The 20053-nt window shown below is 42.5% G+C and overlaps 1 protein-coding gene across 5 annotated transcripts in view; it reads right to left on the bottom strand.

Moving 5' to 3' along the window:
* The window catches only part of gpat2 (glycerol-3-phosphate acyltransferase 2, mitochondrial), a 446786-nt gene that overhangs the window by 369806 nt on the left and 56927 nt on the right, over positions 1 to 20053 (bottom strand). The window contains exon 1 of one of the 5 annotated variants that reach the window (XM_060931298.1): positions 2423 to 2644. The exons of 3 other annotated variants lie outside the window; for them this stretch is intronic. The gene's annotated coding sequence lies outside the window, so the exon portion shown is untranslated. Of the gene's footprint in view, positions 1 to 2422; positions 2645 to 20053 lie in introns of those variants that run through there. One more of the 5 variants, XM_060931301.1, reaches the window with a different exon arrangement.

Raw genomic sequence — 20053 nt, 5'->3', positions numbered from 1 at the left:
GCACAGCGACACCTTGCGGAGCGGAGGTGCGGAAGTCGTACTGGATTTACAACCCGTCTGAAACATGATTTATTATTTGAAAAAATATCGATATTCAAATTTTGAGTATCGATATTGAATCGGAAGACAAAGTATCGCGATATATCGCCGTATCGATATTTTTGCCCACCCCTATAATTTATATAACTTTTTATATTGTGTGTGAACATTTTGAAAAGCAGTCTTATCCATTAAAAAAAAGAAATTCAAGAAATGGTTCAGTTACTTGTTTATTTAAAAGAAAAGCTGTATACAAAAGTGAATGCAATGCAGTGGTTCATACAAAACAGCGAGAGTGCTGCTTGTTCTAGTCATGTGGTTGTGACGTCATCGTAAACAAATCCGTTCTACTCATCCAGATGACTTCGCAACGGCGCCGTTGCCAGATTTTTCCACTCTGGAACCCGTTCTCAAAAAATATCGTTTTGGGGCACCCAAAACGCTGGTGCCGTGTGGACGCCAGGCCGAAACGATAAACAATTTTATCAGATTCACCTGAATCCGTTGCCGTGTGGACAGCCTCTAAATTGACCGTAGGTGTGAATGTGAGTGTGAATGGTTGTCTGTGTCAGCCCTGTGATGACCTGGCGACTTGTCCAGGGTGTACCCCGCCTTAGAGCCCTGCACTCCCACGGGAGTCCCGCGGGACCCGCCGCAAAGCAGTGCGGCGCGGGACAAATTTTGAAAGCTCATTGCGGGCGCAGGCAGGACCGGAAGTGCACATATGCGCGCGCGGGCGGGAGCGGGAGTGCACATATGCGGCGCGGGCGGGAGCAGTGATAAGCTGCAGTCCCGCTAACTAAAAACGTGTTTGAAATAAAATTTATAAATTATTAATTTATGTCTATCATATATAATTTGTGCTGGATATTTTATTTGGAATTAATAAAAACATTTTAAGATGCCTAAATTTGCAGAGAGGATCAGATTGCCAGATTGAGTGAGGAATGGTATCTTAAACTTGCCATTGATCACCCTAACGGGAAATCCTTTGATCACTCTAATGACTCGCAGTTCACACCCAGCTAGCAAGAGAGCCATGAGTGAAGTGATTTACTGCTTGCGTTAGTCTACAACTCTAATCAGAGAGATAGGTTACACAGTGACGGTAGGCTTGACTCAATGCTATCCCAGAAATCCTTCCTGTAATATGCAAATTTGGCCGCCTCTGATTGGACAGCCAAATTTGCATATTACAGGAAGGATTTCTGGGATAGCATTGAGTCAAGCCTACCGTCACTGTGTAACCTGTCTCTCTGATTAGAGTTGTAGACTAATGCAAGCAGTAAATCACTTAACTTCTCTTGCTAGCTCTGCTTTGCCGAAAAAAAAAAAAAAAACACAACACACCATTGGTACAAAGCAAGCCCATTCACTTTTTGATGCTGATCAGAGAATTACAATGGTTTCTCATGTGATAAAAATGTGTGATTCACGATTAAATATTTTAATCGCTTGACAGCACTAATTATTATTATTAGAGGCACTACATGCTGAATTCAGAAACAAGGTAAATAATAACAAACGTGAACGTGAGCTGTAGATATTTATGCTCAAATCCACTCAAAGTAGGAGGCGGGGCACCATCACGCTGTGTCAAGACAAGAACTTTCCTGAGAAATAACGCGAACGTCTGCATCATGCCGGATTTGCGGGCGGGAGCGGGACAAAATATGGCAGGCGCGGGACTGAAAATCATAATTCTTTGCGGGCGCGGGCAGGAGTGGGACTGCACAATGCGGGCACAGGCGGGAGCGGGACTGAAAAATCTGACCCGCGCAGACCTCTACCCCGCCTTTCGCCCATAGTCAGCTGGGATAGGCTCCAGCTTGCCTGCGACCCTGTAGAACAGGATAAAGCGGCTAGAGATAATGAGATGAGATTATTATTATTGGTTGTCGAGACTGTCCGGAGTTTATAAGTACACTGAAAAAAAAAGATATCTTAGCAAGTGAAAATATCTTGAAAACAGTTGAAACGATCTCGCATTTCCAATTAGAAGAACACAAGACACCAATTCTGAGATTATTAAACCTAGTTCTAGATTGCAACCAACTTATTCAAAGATGTCTTATCAAGTAAAAATATTTGTCCGTGTGGCAAGAGAATTTCACTAGTATTAAGCAATTAATACTAATTAATCTCCCCCCCACACACTTACCCTAACCCCACTTCTCCCCCCTCCTCTCTTCCCCATAACTTATTCTTTTATATTTTATGTCAATACTTAATTTATTTTAATTTATCTAGAAGTTTTTCTCTATTTCTTTTCTCTGTTTATCTGTAATGATCCTGCTGGAATCTTAAAGGGATAGTTCGGGATTTTTGACATGAATCTATATGGTATCCCCGTCAGCAGTGTCGTGCATCCACACTGACTTACCCCCGACAGTGTTCTGTGAGCCTAGATATTGTACAGTGTTGGTCAGTGCACAAGTAGTTCCGGCAGGTTTCCTGGGGTCTGCAAAGTAACACGTTTTTCTTCTCAAAACAGCTCGTGTTCGAATGAGTGATTTATTAGCATAACAAAACCCTTGTAGTCCAAAAAGTCACACCTTGTAATTGCTTGGGGCTACTTTCTCTCGATAGCGATCAGTGCGCGCTGTCACTGTTAACAGTTGTGTGCGAGCTAGCCAACAACTTTCATTAGTTGTTCGACAGTGTTTAGCAGCAGCAAATTGCTTTCCTCCTCAGTATACAAGTGCGCTTCCATGGCAGGGAAAAAGAAACTACCACTGCTGCCTATGTAGTGCCCTATTTATACAAATAGGAGTCATTCAGGATTCAGCCATGTTTTTGCTCCGTGTCATGGCTGAATCCTGAATGACTCCTATTTGTATAAATAGGGCACTACATAGGCAGCAGTGGTAGTTTCTTTTTCCCTGCCATGGAAGCGCACTTGTATACTGAGGAGGAAAGCAATTTGCTGCTGCTAAACACTGTCGAACAACTAATGAAAGTTGTTGGCTAGCTCGCACACAACTGTTAACAGTGACAGCGCGCACTGATCGCTATCGAGAGAAAGTAGCCCCAAGCAATTACAAGGTGTGACTTTTTGGACTACAAGGGTTTTGTTATGCTAATAAATCACTCATTCGAACACGAGCTGTTTTGAGAAGAAAAACGTGTTACTTTGCAGACCCCAGGAAACCTGCCGGAACTACTTGTGCACTGACCAACACTGTACAATATCTAGGCTCACAGAACACTGTCGGGGGTAAGTCAGTGTGGATGCACGACACTGCTGACGGGGATACCATATAGATTCATGTCAAAAATCCCGAACTATCCCTTTAACTTCCCTGAGGGAATCCTCCCAAAGGGATCAATAAAGTTTAATCTAATCTAATCTAATCTTCTCCTCAAATTCAGTTTTCAATTTTTTGCAGTGTAGGAAGTCCGAGTTGAGTTCTGAGTGTCGTCTTGGGTTTTTTCCCCCCATACAGAGGTTGGAAATTCCAGGTTACAAGTTTTAATCGAACACAGTATTACATTTACAAGTCGTGGAAGGTCTGCGAGACAAGTGAGTTCCTGTTAGAAGAAGCCACCTTTATTTGATCACATACCGTATACACTCGAGCATAGTGAAATTCGTCCTCTGCATTTAACCCATCTGAAGCAGTGAGCACACACACATCCCCAGAGCAGTGGGCAGCTATGCTATGCTACAGCGCCCAGGGAGCAGTTGGGGGTTCGGTGCCTTGCTCAAGGGCACTTCAGCCATGATACAGAGGAAGGGGAAAGAAAAAGAAAGAAAGCACAACTTTTATTCATCACATGATGGTGCTCAAGGGCACCCCAGCCCAAGGCCGTCCCATATTAACCTAACCCGCATGTCTTTGGACTGTGGGGGAAACCGGAGCACCCGGAGGAAACCCACGCAGACATGAGGAGAACATGCAAACTCCACACAGAAAGGCCCTCGCCGGCCGCGAACCCAGAACCTTCTTGCTGTGAGGCGACCGTGCTAACCACTACACCACCGTACCGCCCAAGTACTGTTCATTCACTCAACTCCTCTCACATTTTTACTGCCGGTCCTAGGAATTGAACCACCAAGCCCCTGAGCCCAAGGCTGCTTCTCTAAACTCCAGGCCATGGCTGCCCCCTAATATTTACATAATATACTATGTATAATTTACATACTATATTATAGTAGCTGTGAACAGTCAGACGTCCTCCTGTAGTTCCTGTTCCTGCATAGCTCCAAAATCAAGTCCGCTTATGGTCACAACCACCATCCAGGTCCTCATCGTGAATGGAGATGAGACGACCTATTGAGCGGAGAACTGAAGTGTGTCGCAATGGTGCCATGACAATGACCTCTGGCTCAACATCAGCAAAACGAAGGAAAGGATAGAGGACTGCAGGAAGTCCCAGAGTGGAGCACAAGCTCACACAGGCATCAACGTAGCTGCTGTTCAAAGAGTCAAGATCTTCGTTTTTTGGTGTTCCTGATGTCATCATTGATGACCTCATCTAATCCCTCCACACCGAGACACTCATAACGTCTGCCACAAGCATTTCAAATGTACTGGACATATGTCCAAAAACAAAACAAACCCCCCCCACACACACACACACAGCTAGTCATGTTACCGAGAAACCGGAAATTTTAATTTCCCTGAGGGAACCCTCCCAAAGGGATCAATAAAGTTCTATCTAATCTAACTCTCGGTCCTGAAAACTTCACTGTATCAATGATATCTCATCTCATCTCATTATCTGTAGCCGCTTTATCCTGTTCTACAGGGTCGCAGGCAAGCTGGAGCCTATCCCAGCTGACTACGGGCGAAAGGCGGGGTACACCCTGGACAAGTCGCCAGGTCATCACAGGGCTGACACATAGACACAGACAACCATTCACACTCACATTCACACCTACGGTCAATTTAGAGTCACCAGTTAACCTAACCTGCATGTCTTTGGACTGTGGGGGAAACCGGGGCACCCGGAGGAAACCCACGCGGACACGGGGAGAACATGCAAACTCCGCACAGAAAGGCCCTCGCCGGCCACGGGGCTCGAACCCGGACCTTCTTGCTGTGAGGTGACAGCGCTAACCACTACACCACCGTGCCTGTATCAATGATATGATTCCTTTATTAAATAAATTTGTTAAATGCTCTTCTTCAAAACCCATTTATGAGGAGTCTTTGACTAGCTGGAGCATCTTCCAGACAGGTCCCTGTGAACGAGCTGTTACGATAGAAACGATAAGATAAGATATGAGAACATGCCCAATAATATTAACATGTACATGTTACAGCTAGAAAACCTCATTAAGGACAGTTTGATACCCTGTGGTTCCAGCTCTGGGGAACGGTCGTAAGTAGGTGGTTAGCTCACCTGTGCTTTATGTTGTTTGGGAAATAGACCCTAGATAGAATGCGTAGTTCATCATTTCTGAAATCATACGACTGAAAAATTCTTAATGCTGCGCAACAACAAACAATCTGTAACATAACTTCACACTGACAATATTAAAATGGAGTCATCTCTCTCGCCCCCCACCACCACCACTCTCTCTTTCTCTCACACACACACACTTGCCTGGCTGTTGTTGATGCTAATGAGGGCTGGTGTTGCCATGACCATCTGTTACACACTCATTAGTCCGACTCCGAAACTGCCGTCATATGAATATTCTTTCAGCACAATTTCCTTTTATTCATACACAGTCATGAAAACTGAAGGGTTTTAATGGCAGCCCAATGTGTTCTTCTGCTGTTGCATGCTGAGATGATTTTCTGTTCACCACGGTTGTAAAGAGTTGCTATATCTTTCCTGGCAAAAATAAAAAAAATAAAAAATCTCAAACCAATCTGTCCATTTTCCTCTGACCTTTCTTATCAACAAGGCGTTTGTTTCCTCCCATGGAACTGTTGCTCACTCACTCAGTGTTTTTTGTTTTTCACACCATTCTGTGTGAACTCAAGAAACTGTTTGTGTGAGAAAATCCCCAGGAGATCAGCAGTTTCTGAAATACTCAAACCAGTCCATCTGGCTCAAACCAACACCCATGCCGCAGTGAAAGAAAGTCACACTTTGAGATGACAATTTTTCCTGTTCCGATGTTTGAGTGAGTGAACATTAACTGAAGCTCTTGATTTGTATCTGCATGATTTGATGCATTGTGCTGCTGTCAAGGCACTGGCTAATTACAGAACCGCACAGAACCGCAGGTGGACGGATGGGTGTTCCTAATAAAAGTGGCCAGTGAGTGTATAGTATCTGCTCTGTTATTTTTATACAAGTCTGACTCATCTTATCTCATCATCTGTAGCTGCTTTATCCTGTTCTACAGGGTCGCAGGCAAGCTGGAGCCTATCCCAGCTGACTACGGGCGAAAGGCGGGGTACACCACATTCTGAAGTATTTTATTCCACTTATCGCACAGCAGTTTGCCAAATGTTACATGTTTTAGCGACGAATAACATCAAACCTATCTGATTCTAGTCCCAATAAATGGCATGGAACATCCACAGACCAACTTGCATTAGAACTTGAATTACAGCAGCTATAAACAGTCAATCTCTCAATTTCTGCTTAAATTAATACAAACATAATTACAAAAAAAGCCAGCTTATTATTGAAAAACCACAAAATCAAGATTTTTTTCCCCCCATGATGTAAAACCTTATCTCTGACTGTTACAAAGCACTGACACTGGAGACTCCTTCTATAAAAATGTCATCATATCAATGATATGTTTTTCTTTGTAAAATTAAACCAAAAAAACCCTCTTAATCTGTTTATTTATAGGCTCAGACTATGGAGTGTCTGCCTTGAATTAGCGGTTACGATAAGGCAGGGGTATTCAATTAAAAGTCACCGAGGTCCAGTTATTAAATTTTGTCCAAGTAGAAGGTCCGACCCGAAGTCCAGCTTGCGTCTTATAGCCTTCCCCTATGTCCACATTTTCATATGGGTTCAACAATATTTATTGTTAATTTCCAATGCAGGAAATGAACTGAGTGCACAACTATCTCTTTTACCATAAATAAAAGTCGTCCCAGGAAAATAAATTCAAGGGCTTTATTTCAGATTAAAGAAAACAGAAACCACAGGATAAAATAAAGTGCAAACAGAGTGGAATAACTCCTTTTTCTCTTAAATTAAAGAGGTCCCAACCTGAAGAATTGAAGGCCTACAGTTCAAGTAAAAAAGTCAACTCAGAAAGCATTAACTAAAAAGTGCAAACAGAGCATTGACTTCACATTTTCTCTTCTTTGTTCTTAAAATAAGGAGGTCCCAGCCTAAAAAAATGAGGGCCTACTTTTCAAGAAAAAAAAGTCCACGTCTTCAGAAAGCAAGTGGCTTTTTGGGGGGGAAATGCAAACAGAACATTTTTCTTTGAACTTTTCTCTTTTAATTCTTCTTTTACTCTTCTTAATGAGTAAAACAGGCATGTGGCTGACCTGCCAGTAATTTAAATCTTGGTTGGAGTGCCATTCTCATGCAGATAGTATGTAGGTGTTCATTGTTGAGCCTAGAATGGTACTTGGTTTCGACAATGTTCATAGTGGAAAAAGCTGACTCACAGCTGTAAGTCGATCCAAACATAGTCAAGGTGTGCAGTGCTCCTTTGATTAGACCAGGGAACACACTCTCAGAAACAGTCTGTAACCAGAAAGTAGCAGGGTCAGTTGTCTCAAAATGCTCTCTTAATGCAGCATTTCCTTGCAGATCAATGAGCAGATCAATGACTACGTTTACACGCACGTCCAAATCGAGCTACTGTCGGTAATCGAGCAAAGGGTCCCAGCAGGGGTGCCAGAGAAATCCAATCCTACATGCACAAGTGAAATCGGGCTATTGTGCAAGGTGCATTGTGCACCCGAGCCACACGTGGCGCTACACGCCCCATCGTGTTGGTACACTTCCGGTTGTCGTCATGAAGAAGAGCTATAGTGTTGCCAGATACTGCTGACGTTTTCCAGCCCAAAACATGTTCAAATCCGCTAAAATGCACTTAAAACCCCCAATCTGGCAACACTAGCAGTTCCGTGTTCAAGCTGTTAGGCTTGCTCTAACAGACTATGGCTACAAACTGTCCGGCGCAGACCACTGTTTTGTAAGACAACTTATTTTGCACAATAATATTTTTCTAAAGTCCATTTTTTGCTTACAAAAAAATTTTTTTTTTTTTGCTTACAATTTAACTTATGTCTTAATAAACACACAAAAAGTTCAGTTGTTTTGTTTTTATTGACATTCTTCAGATGTTGGACATATACACACACAAATACAATGACTTGTTTATGTACACAATTCACAGCTATGCAACAGCTGTACAGATGTATTTGGTGATACAGTAAGTGAGCTAAATTTTAACAGTGCAAACAATGCCACAAAAAGAAAAGATTCATGCCGTTGTCATGATTCGTTGTCATGCCGACCGAGGCTGTTGTGTTTCCCGCTTGTGGTCTCGTCACTCGTCACTTCCAGAAGTAGCTCGACAACTAGCTCGATAGGGTATACATGCACAAAGTAGCTCGGCAGAAATCGCATAAACTAGGTCGTGTAGCTCGATTCCGAGAAATCAAGTTCGGTTCAATTTCAGCCAAATTAAGGTGTATACATGGCATTTTGAACTTCGATTTCAGTCGAGCAACGGCAGAAATTCGATTCTCTCTATGTGCATGTAAACGTAGTGAATGTCTCAGCAACGGCGTTTAAGCACTCCTTCACAACTGTCCCATCACTAAATGTTTTTTTATGTTGCCCCAAAATCCACGCTACTTTTAAAGGAACAGTCCACCGTACTTCCATAATGAAATATGCTCTTATCTGAATTGAGACGAGCTGCTCCGTACCTCTCCGAGCTTTGCGCGATCTCCCAGTCAGTCAGACGCGCTGTCACTCCTGTTAGCAATGTAGCTAGGCTCAGCATGGCCAACGGTATTTTTTGGGGCTGTAGTTAGATGCGACCAAACTCTTCCGCGTTTTTCCTGTTTACATAGGTTTATATGGCCAGTGGCATGAAACAAGTTCAGTTACACCAATTGAAACGTAGCGATTTTCTATGCTATGGAAAGTCCGCACTATAATGACAGGCGTACTAACACCTTCTGCGCGCTTCGACAGCGCATTGATACCTTCACTCGGAGTTGTACCATTATTTTTTAGACAGGGCGGACGAACCAGGGCATTCGCCCGCCTGGCCGTGCCCGACGAGGAGCGCTCTCGGCCGGCTTGGGAGGCAGACGGCAGCCCCTCCTGGAAGTGTGGTTTTACCATGGGCCTCATGCGGTAAGGATTAGTATTATAATTTTGGGTGTATCAATTATTGATTATCATAATTCTGACTCGTTTCGCCATTTTGAATGTTTTCATCTCGGACTCTGGAAGCATTGTATCTCAATCTTGAAAAATATCAGCAAAAAAAAACTAGCTTGCAACGGACTTTAGCTAGATCTATGATGAACTTTCAATGTATGATACAAAAATAATACTTCTTTCAACAGATCATTAGCCTTTGAGCAGAATTGTTTTTAACTTACCAGGAAGTGTTATCGAGCCGTCCGCTTTCAGTTTCATGGGGATTGAATGAACTCTCACTCTCAGAATCATCTGACCCGTCAGAGTAAAGACAAGATCCATGTTCATGTGAATTTCCAGCTATCGGTTCGAATTGATAGGGTCTAACTTCACATCTCTGTGAAACATCGGGAATGCCACTGTCGATGGTGTCCATTTCGGTAACCTGTTTACATTAGATACCCAAGCGTTGGCTCCTTGGAAAGTTTTTGTGACGTCACGGGTCACGTGACCGCTTAGCTAATTAATGAATCGTTTTACGCTGATGTATAAAAAAGTTGAATAATGTGATGATTTTTACATTTTTGACGCCCTGCAGTGATTTAGATGGCATTTCTTATGTCCTTTATACATAATTATACCCAGAAAAAAATCCATGTCCCATATCCTTTAATGCCACGTTTTCGGGGCATATGAGGCACACTGGTTTTGAACTGCTCGCCGGAAGAATGAACATATATTTCTCCGTCCATTCATCTTTAAAACAACAATTTTTCTTGTCTTTCCATTTCATGCAAGTTTAATGGACAATAAAGAAGTCTAAGTCTACTTTCCGCCACCTTTTGGAGCAAGCCATGTTGTCTCGGTCAGTTGTCTCTGAACTTAACTCTCTTCCTCTCTGCTTGTTGCTGTGCTGTGGTGCGCTGGGTAAACTAACGATTTTATTGGCTCAACTGAGTGAAGCTGTTTTCGTATTAACTGGAGTAGCAGCGCCCGCTGTCAATAGCCACGACCGTCCAAAATAATGCTTCATGAAAATTACTTAATCTCGTGAATTTACCATTGGTCACGGGTCCGGACAGAACCATCACTGGGTCCGGATCCGGACCGAGGTCCGCCATTTGGTGATGCCTGCGATAAGGGATGTCCATTTCGGATTTTTTTTTTTTTTTTTGTCACCGATAGTCGACACTCCTTAATCGATAAGAAAATGTAGACTTATTTAGAAGGGATGAGTGACCGTTGCACTAATACAAAAAAAAACACCGCTTTAGAAATTAGAAGTGCTTTATCCCCCCCCCAAGTGCAAACAATTCATAACTGATGTAAATAATTAGCAAGATGTTGCCAGACTTTGCAATGAACAAACCAGATTAACAAAACAAAAACATTTAATCCTCCAGCGCCAAGTGCACTTAACCGGCAGGTCCGGCAGCCTACGTCTCCAGTGTAGGAAAATTTTGTAAAACTCAGGCCAATTAAAATGAACAGCAAGTGGACAATAATGTATAAGCATGGAGAGTGCTGTAATAAAAACCAGCTCTGCTTTCAGGTATATTAATTCAGTGATGAACAGCCAACGTTTTAACAAAGCGGACAACTTGTTTACTGACGTTGATTCAGAAACGGCAACGTGTCGACATGCTGTGGGGTTAATCATGCGCTGTCCAGGCTTGTAGTACTCGAGTCCGACTCGTGCCCTAATTTTAAGGACTCGTGACTTGGCTTGGACTTGAGCATTAACTGCATTCGGACTGGTAAACTGGAAATGAGGAGTCAGATTTTTTTCTTTATTTTTTATCCTAATTTCATGCAAGAGAATGCACATTCACCTGTTCATACACCATGTTCAGGAACAAACTAACGTTAATGGCGCTAAAATGCCTAGGAGAGACCGCCTCTAGGATTGTCCGCTTTGCTTATACAGACTTCTCGTGCAGTGGGAAAAAATGCGCTGCTATGTGTTCCATATGTAGAAGAACTATCGACGAGACGACGGGGACAACCTCGAACTTCAGTCGTCATTTGGTGAGACTCCACCCAGAGAAGGAAGCGACACGCTATATTCATTGCTCTGTTGATAGTGGGCGGGGCTTGCTTGCTGAGCGATGAACTAGCTAGTGTTAACCCTCTCTCGTGGTATTTGCCCTGTTGATAGTGGGCGGGGCTTGCTGAGCGATGAACAAGCTTTTTATCTGCAGCCTATTAACTAAAATGGGGCGGTCGAGCAGGAACGTTAGTCCAACACAGTAGCAGAGACGCTTTCACATAAAGGCAGCAACAGCCACCGTCAAATGGTGCAATTGGAGTCTTGTTCTCGGACTTGATTCAATTTTCTTTAATGACTTGGACTGGAACACTGGAGACTCGAGACGGGACTCAGATTCAAGGTTTAGTGACTCGACTAAAACACTGGCAATGTCCGTTTACCGTGAGACCCATGGTGGAGAATGCCCGCTCAGATGGCACCAGTGTTCCTGGTATGCTCCTGAAAACCCTCTCCACAGACCACACGAATGGGCAAAATGTCTTTCTCCACCATTAAACAAATCCTCTGAGTTATCTCTTCAGACCGCCAGGAATCGCATCTTCTCCCAACTAACATGGAGTTTGTTGTCCTCAATCACACAATGCTTATGGATGTTTACTTCTATAAGCGGTACTGCATTGTAGTTGTACTACTGCTATATTTCAATAGCTTACATACAACCCTGATTCCAAAAAAGTTGGGACAAAGTACAAATTGTAAATAAAAACAGAATGCAAAGATGTGAAAGTTTCAAAATTCCATATTTTATTCAGAATAGAACATAGATGACATATCAAATGTTTAAACTGAGAAAATGTATCATTTAAAGAGAAAAATTAGGTGATTTTTAAATTTAATGACAATAACACATCTCAAAAAAGTTGGGACAAGGCCATGTTTACCACTGTGAGACATCCCCTTTTCTCTTTACAACAGTCTGTAAACGCCTGGGGACTGAGGAGACAAGTTGCTCAAGTTTAGGGATAGGAATGTTAACCCATTCTTGTCTAATGTAGGATTCTAGTTGCTCAACTGTCTTAGGTCTTTTTTTGTCGTATCTTCCGTTTTATGATGCGCCAAATGTTTTCTATGGGTGAAAGATCTGGACTGCAGGCTGGCCAGTTCAGTACCCGGACCCTTCTTCTACGCAGCCATGATGCTGTAATTGATGCAGTATGTGGTTTGGCATTGTCATGTTGGAAAATGCAAGGTCTTCCCTGAAAGAGACGTCGTCTGGATGGGAGCATATGTTGCTCTAGAACCTGGATATACCTTTCAGCATTGATGGTGTCTTTCCAGATGTGTAAGCTGCCCATGCCACACGCACTAATGCAACCCCATACCATCAGAGATGCAGGCTTCTGAACTGAGCTCTGATGACAACTCGGGTCGTCCTTCTCCTCTTTAGTCTGAATGACACGGCGTCCCTGATTTCCATAAAGAACTTCAAATTTTGATTCGTCTGACCACAGAACAGTTTTCCACTTTGCCACAGTCCATTTTAAATGAGCCTTGGCCCAGAGAAGACGTCTGCGCTTCTGGATCGTGTTTAGATACGGCTTCTTCTTTGAACTATAGAGTTTTAGCTGGCAACGGCGGATGGCACGGTGAATTGTGTTCACAGATAATGTTCTCTGGAAATATCCCTGAGCCCATTTTGTGATTTCCAATACAGAAGCATGCCTGTATGTGATGCAGTGCTGTCTAAGGGCCCGAAGATCACGGGCACCCAGTATGGTTTTCCGACCTTGACCCTTACGCACAGAGATTCTTCCAGATTCTCTGAATCTTTTGATGATATTATGCACTGTAGATGATGATATGTTCAAACTCTTTGCAATTTTACACTGTCGAACTCCTTTCTGATATTGCTCCACTATTTGTGGGCGCAGAATTAGGGGGATTGGTGATCCTCTTCCCATCTTTACTTCTGAGAGCCGCTGCCACTCCAAGATGCTCTTTTTATACCCAGTCATGTTAATGACCTATTGCCAATTGACCTAATGAGTTGCAGTTTGGTCCTCCAGCTGTTCCTTTTTTGTACCTTTAACTTTTCCAGCCTCTTATTGCCCGTCCCAACTTTTTTGAGATGTGTTGCTGTCATGAAATTTCAAATGAGCCTATATTTGGCATGAAATTTCAAAATGTCTCACTTTCGACATTTGATATGTTGTCTATGTTCGATTGTGAATACAATATCAGTTTTTGAGATTTGTAAATTCTTACATTCCATTTTTATTTACAATTTGTACTTTGTCCCAACTTTTTTGGAATCGGGGTTGTATAAGCTCATCATCTTTTCAGTCAGAATGGTCCAAACACAATGACTTCTGGCTCATTTCATTTCGCTTGGATTGCCAATAGGGCTACAGCCTGTAGGCACCTGTACTGGTTGGACGTGTCAGTACGCCCCCATGAGTTGATAGGCTGTAACGTTAGGTCCGGTCCCATATTTCTTTTACCCTCTCGACGTTCAGCACACGACAGACTTTTTTTCTGATACTATTAATTGGTTGAAAGTCTTCTTATCGGTTAAACGGTGAACTCTGAACATCCCTAGTTACTATAGAAACGATAGTACGTTAGAACACATTTGAAACTACAGAAAATGCAATCAACACCTTCTGACTAATCAGAATCGAGAATTCAGCAGCACTGTGGTATAAACTGATTTATTAAAATTATTATTTTGCAATATAAAAACACGAAGACAGTACAACAAGGCAAAATACAGAAACAATTTTTCAAGCCATTTTCAAACTATAAAATGAATTATTTTGCTCTGGAAGATTCTGGGAAAGTTTGTTATCGATCAGCACAAAAACTCTAAGGCTCATCTCAGGTGATGAGCCAACAACACTGAGCAGTCTTTATCTCATCTAGCGAGGCGTAACGGAGGTGAATCTGACAGCTCAGAAACTTCTGATTCAAAAGAAGCCTGTGGTATCAGAAGGAGGAAAAAAAAAAGCTCCATTACCCAATCAATCATATGAAGCGCTTTCTGTTATTCCCACAGAGTTTCTAAACATCATGAATCACCAAAACTAAAATCAATCACAAAGCCTTAAGATAAATATGAATGTGCAGATTCCTGATTGTGTCATTAAACTTTCAGCAGGAGAATAAGACAAATTGAGCTGCTTAGTACTGCCATTATAAAATAAGCATAAATAATATTACCTTTTTAAATCTGGAAATGGTCCATGGTTTTAATTTTAAAAATGTGTTCAACTTTTTTTTTCTGAGTCCAATTAATTACATTGACACTTATAAACTTATTTTTTTTTTTAAATCAATGAGATGAATTACTGCTGCACCTCTAAGAGATGATTAAGACAAAATTGGTGAGAAAAGTCGCAATCGGGTCAGTCAACTGGACATTCAGAGTATGGCACTCACAATAATTGCAAATCCTGAGCATAATAAAAGAACAGTCTCAGGAAATACGGCTGAGTGAAATAGACAAATCCGTAGAGGGGTGTTCACACAGCAACTTTTACTCCGGTGTAGCACCGGGGCTGCCCCGGTAGAGCGTTCACACGGTACAAAGTTATACCGGTGTAGCCCCTGAAAGCTGCTTAAACCGGTGCAAATCTAACCCTGCTCGGGAGGTGGTTTAAGAAATTTACTCCGGAGTAAATGCTAGTTTGCGGGGCAGCACCGATATAAAATGGGACGTCTGAACGCTACAGGGGTCGACTCGCTACGCGTGAGGAGAGTTGATTACATACGGGCATTGCATAATTTGCATCCTGGTATTTTGCGCTTCCAAAATGGCGAATATCAACAACAACAGAACTGCGCGTCTTCCAGTGTTGCCAGATTGGGCGGTTTTAAGTGCATTTTGGCAGATTTGAACATATTTTGGGCTGGAAAACGTCAGCACTATCTGGCAACACTGGTGTCTTCATCCACGTTGTTTTCCCGGCGCTTGGTGATGCCATGACAACCGGGAAAAGGAAGCACATTTTCACGCATGCACATATTTCATTTCTGCATTATTACTATCGTATAGCACAGTCGCAAAAACTGCCCTGTGAACGCCAGTGGGGCTGCACCGGTGCTAACACGCTTCTCTCTAGTAAGCAGGTTTGTGACGTGTGAACGCTCCACAAAATTTACACCGGTGTAAGATATATCGCAACAAAATACATTGGTGCAGCATCGATGCAAATATGTGCCGTGTGAACACCCCTTAGGTTAAGTATAGGTAATCGTATGGGGCAGAGTAAAATTAAGGATTAATTTTACGAGTGATTTCGAAGTTTTGAAAATTTAAAAACTTGAAATCTCGAGTGAAATTGATCCTTAATTTTACGAGGAACCATACGATTACTTGTTTATAATATATCGGGCCAAATTCATACTTCGGAAGCCATTCAAGTTCACAACATTTGTCATTCACGTTTTCCGAACCAATCTTGCACGTTTGAATCAGTTCCTAAAGCGTCTTTCATCATGACACGGCGACACGACACGAGGATTTTGAAAGTGGTTTACAAAATTTTATCGGAACTTCTTTATAAAAGCCTGGATTACTTTAAGAGAGTCTGGTTCGTAGTTTTCCCCGTTTTCTTTCCTCACTTCTGCATAAAACTGCGATAGCGCCTTGTCTAACTCACAGCATTCATACGCCACTACAGAGTTGTTTATTTGTCTTTCTGCGGCCCATTTCTTAAACACGGAAAGCCAAAAAGTTGTACTTTTTTTGGTATTTTTATTTTCGCTTGCAGCTTTCAATTGGTTTATCATTTCTTCGTCAAATATAGCGAAACGCGCTACTGCTGAGTCAGCCATTTTGTTGACAAAATTTGCTAATTTTTGATACGTAGTGGATGTTCATTATGTCTAACTATTACAAATATTTTAAGTTCGTTTCTTAGACAAGGATATTTTTTAAGCTTGTTACCTTGTTAACAGTTTCGGCGAGAATCTCCCGCCTTCTTCAGAAACAGTCACCAGATGTCGATTAGAATGTGAAAAAGAAACAACAAGAAGACTCACAAGATCCGAAAAAGAAAAAGCACACCAAGAAAACCTAAAATCAGCCATTTCAGACCACTGCAAACGGCAAAATCACATAATGAATTGGGAAGAGGCCAGAGTCATTCGCGCTGAAGAAAATAGATTCCAGCGTTGGATTTTAGAGGCAGTGGAGATACGCAAGCGGGCGCAGAGGACGATGAACCGGGACGAGGGAGCGTATGCACTGTCGCACACCTGGAGCGCCGTCCTGGAGGAGCGACCTGACAGCAGGAGGCGTGGACTACCTGTCAAATTGGGCGGGACGTTCACGCCTCCTGCACGCAACATCAGCCGATAAGGCACGTCACCACTCGACATCTGGTGACTGTTTCTGAAGAAGGCGGGAGATTCTCGCCGAAACTGTTAACAAGGTAACAAGCTTAAAAAATATCCTTGTCTAAGAAACGAACTTAAAATAATTGCTAATTTTTGTAACCGTAACCAAGCAACGAACTAGCCAATAGCATTTCAGAAATACGGCCCCGTGTTAAGGAAAAAAAAAAGCCCTCCTTGATTGACCAATCAGAATTGAGTAATTTGGCCCTATGTATTACAAACAGAGTAACGACTCGATCTAAAAATATTTTTAATTACTGTGTTAAATCTCTAATCTTCTCTTGCTTTTATGTCAAAATGGGGAAGAAATAATTATCAGAAAGGATTTTTTTTAACCCAGAATAATTCTATAAGAACTGTTTAAAAAAAAAAAGTCACCACCACATTCAGTAATCTCCAAAGACCATGCTAAATAATATTTTTCCCATATTGCTGCTACCTATACATACTGTCCAACTGAAATAATTACAATTCTGTCATCATGTTTTTTCTTTGGCCTCTTTACATGTTGTTGAGAACACCATCTTTTCAGAGGACATCATAAAGCGCTGCATTGTGCGTGTACCATTTCTGACTTGCTGACTCATCTCCAGCGCTACTGCTTCAGAAAATTATCGTTCGCTTGCTAAGCAACCGCTACTGCAGACATCACGAGCGAGCATGTCGGACTGGAAACTAAAAAAAAAACACATGGAAAATTATGTAAGGTTGGGGAGCTATTAAATTTCATAACAATACTGTTCAACTGAAGAGAAAAAAAAAAGTCGGGGCTAATCAGAAAAACAGCAAGAATAACGCCTACGTACACTCAACTTCTGGCGCATACGCGCGCATCGTGTTCCCTCTATGTGACTACTTACCGAATAATGGAACAAAAGTGGAATGGTCAAGAGTAGAGACAGGAAATGGGCCTACTGGATTCAGTGCCTGAAATAAATACCTTAAGTGTCTCTGCTATACCAAGATAGTAGCGCACTATTCTCAGTGACGAGGTCAAAGCTTTTAACTTCCTATCTGTACTGAAAGCCAGAAACACTTCCTTCGCCACCAAGGGGGTAAGGTAAGGTCAGGGCTTAACTATTGAAATGTAATTTAACCAGCGCAGCCTTTAATCCTGGGTGACTGGACCGCGGAACCAAACAAGTAACAAGCCGCTGATTTTGGACAGAACATAATGGCCCGTGGTGGAAAGTAGGACAGAAGCTAAAAAATCTAACGAAGGCAAATACAGTGTCTTGCAAAAGTATTCATCCCCCTTGGGGTTGTCAGGGTGTATTCAGACCAGGATAGTTCGATAGTTCACTTGCTTTGGTCCGAACCAAATGTTTTTTTTATTTTTTTCATTTTGGTGCGGTTCGCTTTCACACTGTACATTTTAGTAAGTGGACCAAAATCTGTCAACAAAGCCACGCGCCCTGAGGTCGTTCAGCTATTGGTCAGAGACGACACGCGCACAAAGCATTAAGTTCAAAAGTAGTCATGGAGGCTTTCCGTGCTGTTATTCTTTTTAATGTCATCAAAGCTATATGTTTTTTTCCAGTTTTTACTGTTTTCACAATTGTGCGATTACTATGCTGTTGTACAAGTAATTTATCAACGACGACGACAAAGGGCAAGGCGGCTACGGAGGATAGCGCTGATGAGCGCACATCATGTTGTGACAGTTCTGGCTCTTCACGCAATAGATGAATTTCTTTTTTGCGTCGCTAGTACCGCCACTTTTTGAAAGAATGTCCCTGATTTTAATGTAGGTCTGACGGAGTTTCTTCACTTTTAGCCGACATTGTTCTGGGGAGCGCGTGAACCCCTTCTCCTTCATTTTCTCACTGAATACAGCAAACACGTCGGCATTTTTGTGTGTTCTCTCCAAAAGCTCAGATATGTGGACATCTGCCCATATATCCACAAGGGTGCGCGTTTCTTCCTCGGCCCACGTTTGCCCCCTACTCATTTTTTGTACTCTGTAGTCAAGCCTACCACTGGTCTGAATGACTGAACGACTGTTGTAAGGTTCCCTTGACAACCGAAACAGTGTTTGCGCTTTGCGGTGGAGTGTCAAGACTCTGTTTCCCATAATGCTCGACAGACGATGGAAGCTCCCGAGGTACAAAAAAGCAAAACTGTCGGATTAGGTCCGGTCTGCTTTCACACCTCCAAAAGATCCGCACCAGGGTTCCTTTGGTCCGGACCGAGTCCGACCTTGCAGCTCGGTCTCGGTCCGCTTGTTTGGTCCGGACCAGAGTTCGGTGGTTTGTATTCAGACCAACCCAAAAGGTCCGGACCAAGGGAAATTTGGTTCGTTTGGTCCGGACCAAACAACGTAGGTGTGAATACGCCATCAGATTACAAGCTGGAATCAAAATGGATTGTTGGAGTGTGAGCACCATTTGATTTACACAACATGCCTACCACTTTAAAGGTGCAAATAATTGTTGTTGTTTTTTTAATTGTGACAAACAATAATTAAGATATAAAAAAAACCCAGAAATCTGCAGTGTGCATAGGTATTCACCCCCTTTCGTATGAAACCCCTACATAAGAGCCAGTCCAAACGATTCACTTCATAAGTCACATAATTAGCTGATTAAGATCCACCTGTGTGCAGTCAAAGTGTCACATGATCCGTTCTGGAAGGACCCAGACTCGGTAATGATAAAGCAGTGTGCTTCACCAGTTATCGTATCGAATGAGCAATGGAAAAGTTTACTGAACTCCACAATTTTCTAACCAATAAAACTATAAATATGCAGCCTCGTCGGAAGATATTAGAAAGTTTTGTGCGTTCAAGGTTAACGTACGGGACACAAGCATGGTACCCTACTGAGGAAGAAGAAGCTTGAAGTATGTTGGACCCAGTGTTTGAGAAGCATGGTGAGAGGTGGTTGGAAGCAAAATAATATACTAGAGGACAACGAAGGTACTGATGCAGATTATAGCTACGCGTACAACAAGGAGCAGATCAGGAAGATTGCTGGTACTCAAACTGTGAGCAGCTTCACTCATCACATCACTCCTGTCGAGGACGGCCCCATGTGGACAGTCGCACTTGGAAGACGCTCTGGACACTTACAGTCATGATTTTATGGCTGAGGACTGCAGTTGTCATGAACGGTTTTGCGTTTAAGTTTCCATCAATGAACAGTCTATAACTTCAACAAAACAGATTTCATGTTAAAACTGTTAAAACGCTACCGGTATAATCACGCTATCTGTTATCACACAAACAAGGATGGGTTCCCTTTTGAGTCTGGTTCCTCTCGAGGTTTCTTCCTCATGTCGTCTGAGGGGGTTTTTCCTTGTAACCGTCGCCACAGGCTCGCTCATTGGGGATAAACTTAGCTCATGTTTAAAGTCACTAAA

Source organism: Neoarius graeffei, chromosome 10 (assembly GCF_027579695.1).
Source record: "Neoarius graeffei isolate fNeoGra1 chromosome 10, fNeoGra1.pri, whole genome shotgun sequence".
Classification (NCBI taxonomy): Eukaryota; Metazoa; Chordata; class Actinopteri; order Siluriformes; family Ariidae; genus Neoarius; species Neoarius graeffei.
This window is presented reverse-complemented; position numbering and strand designations above follow the sequence as displayed.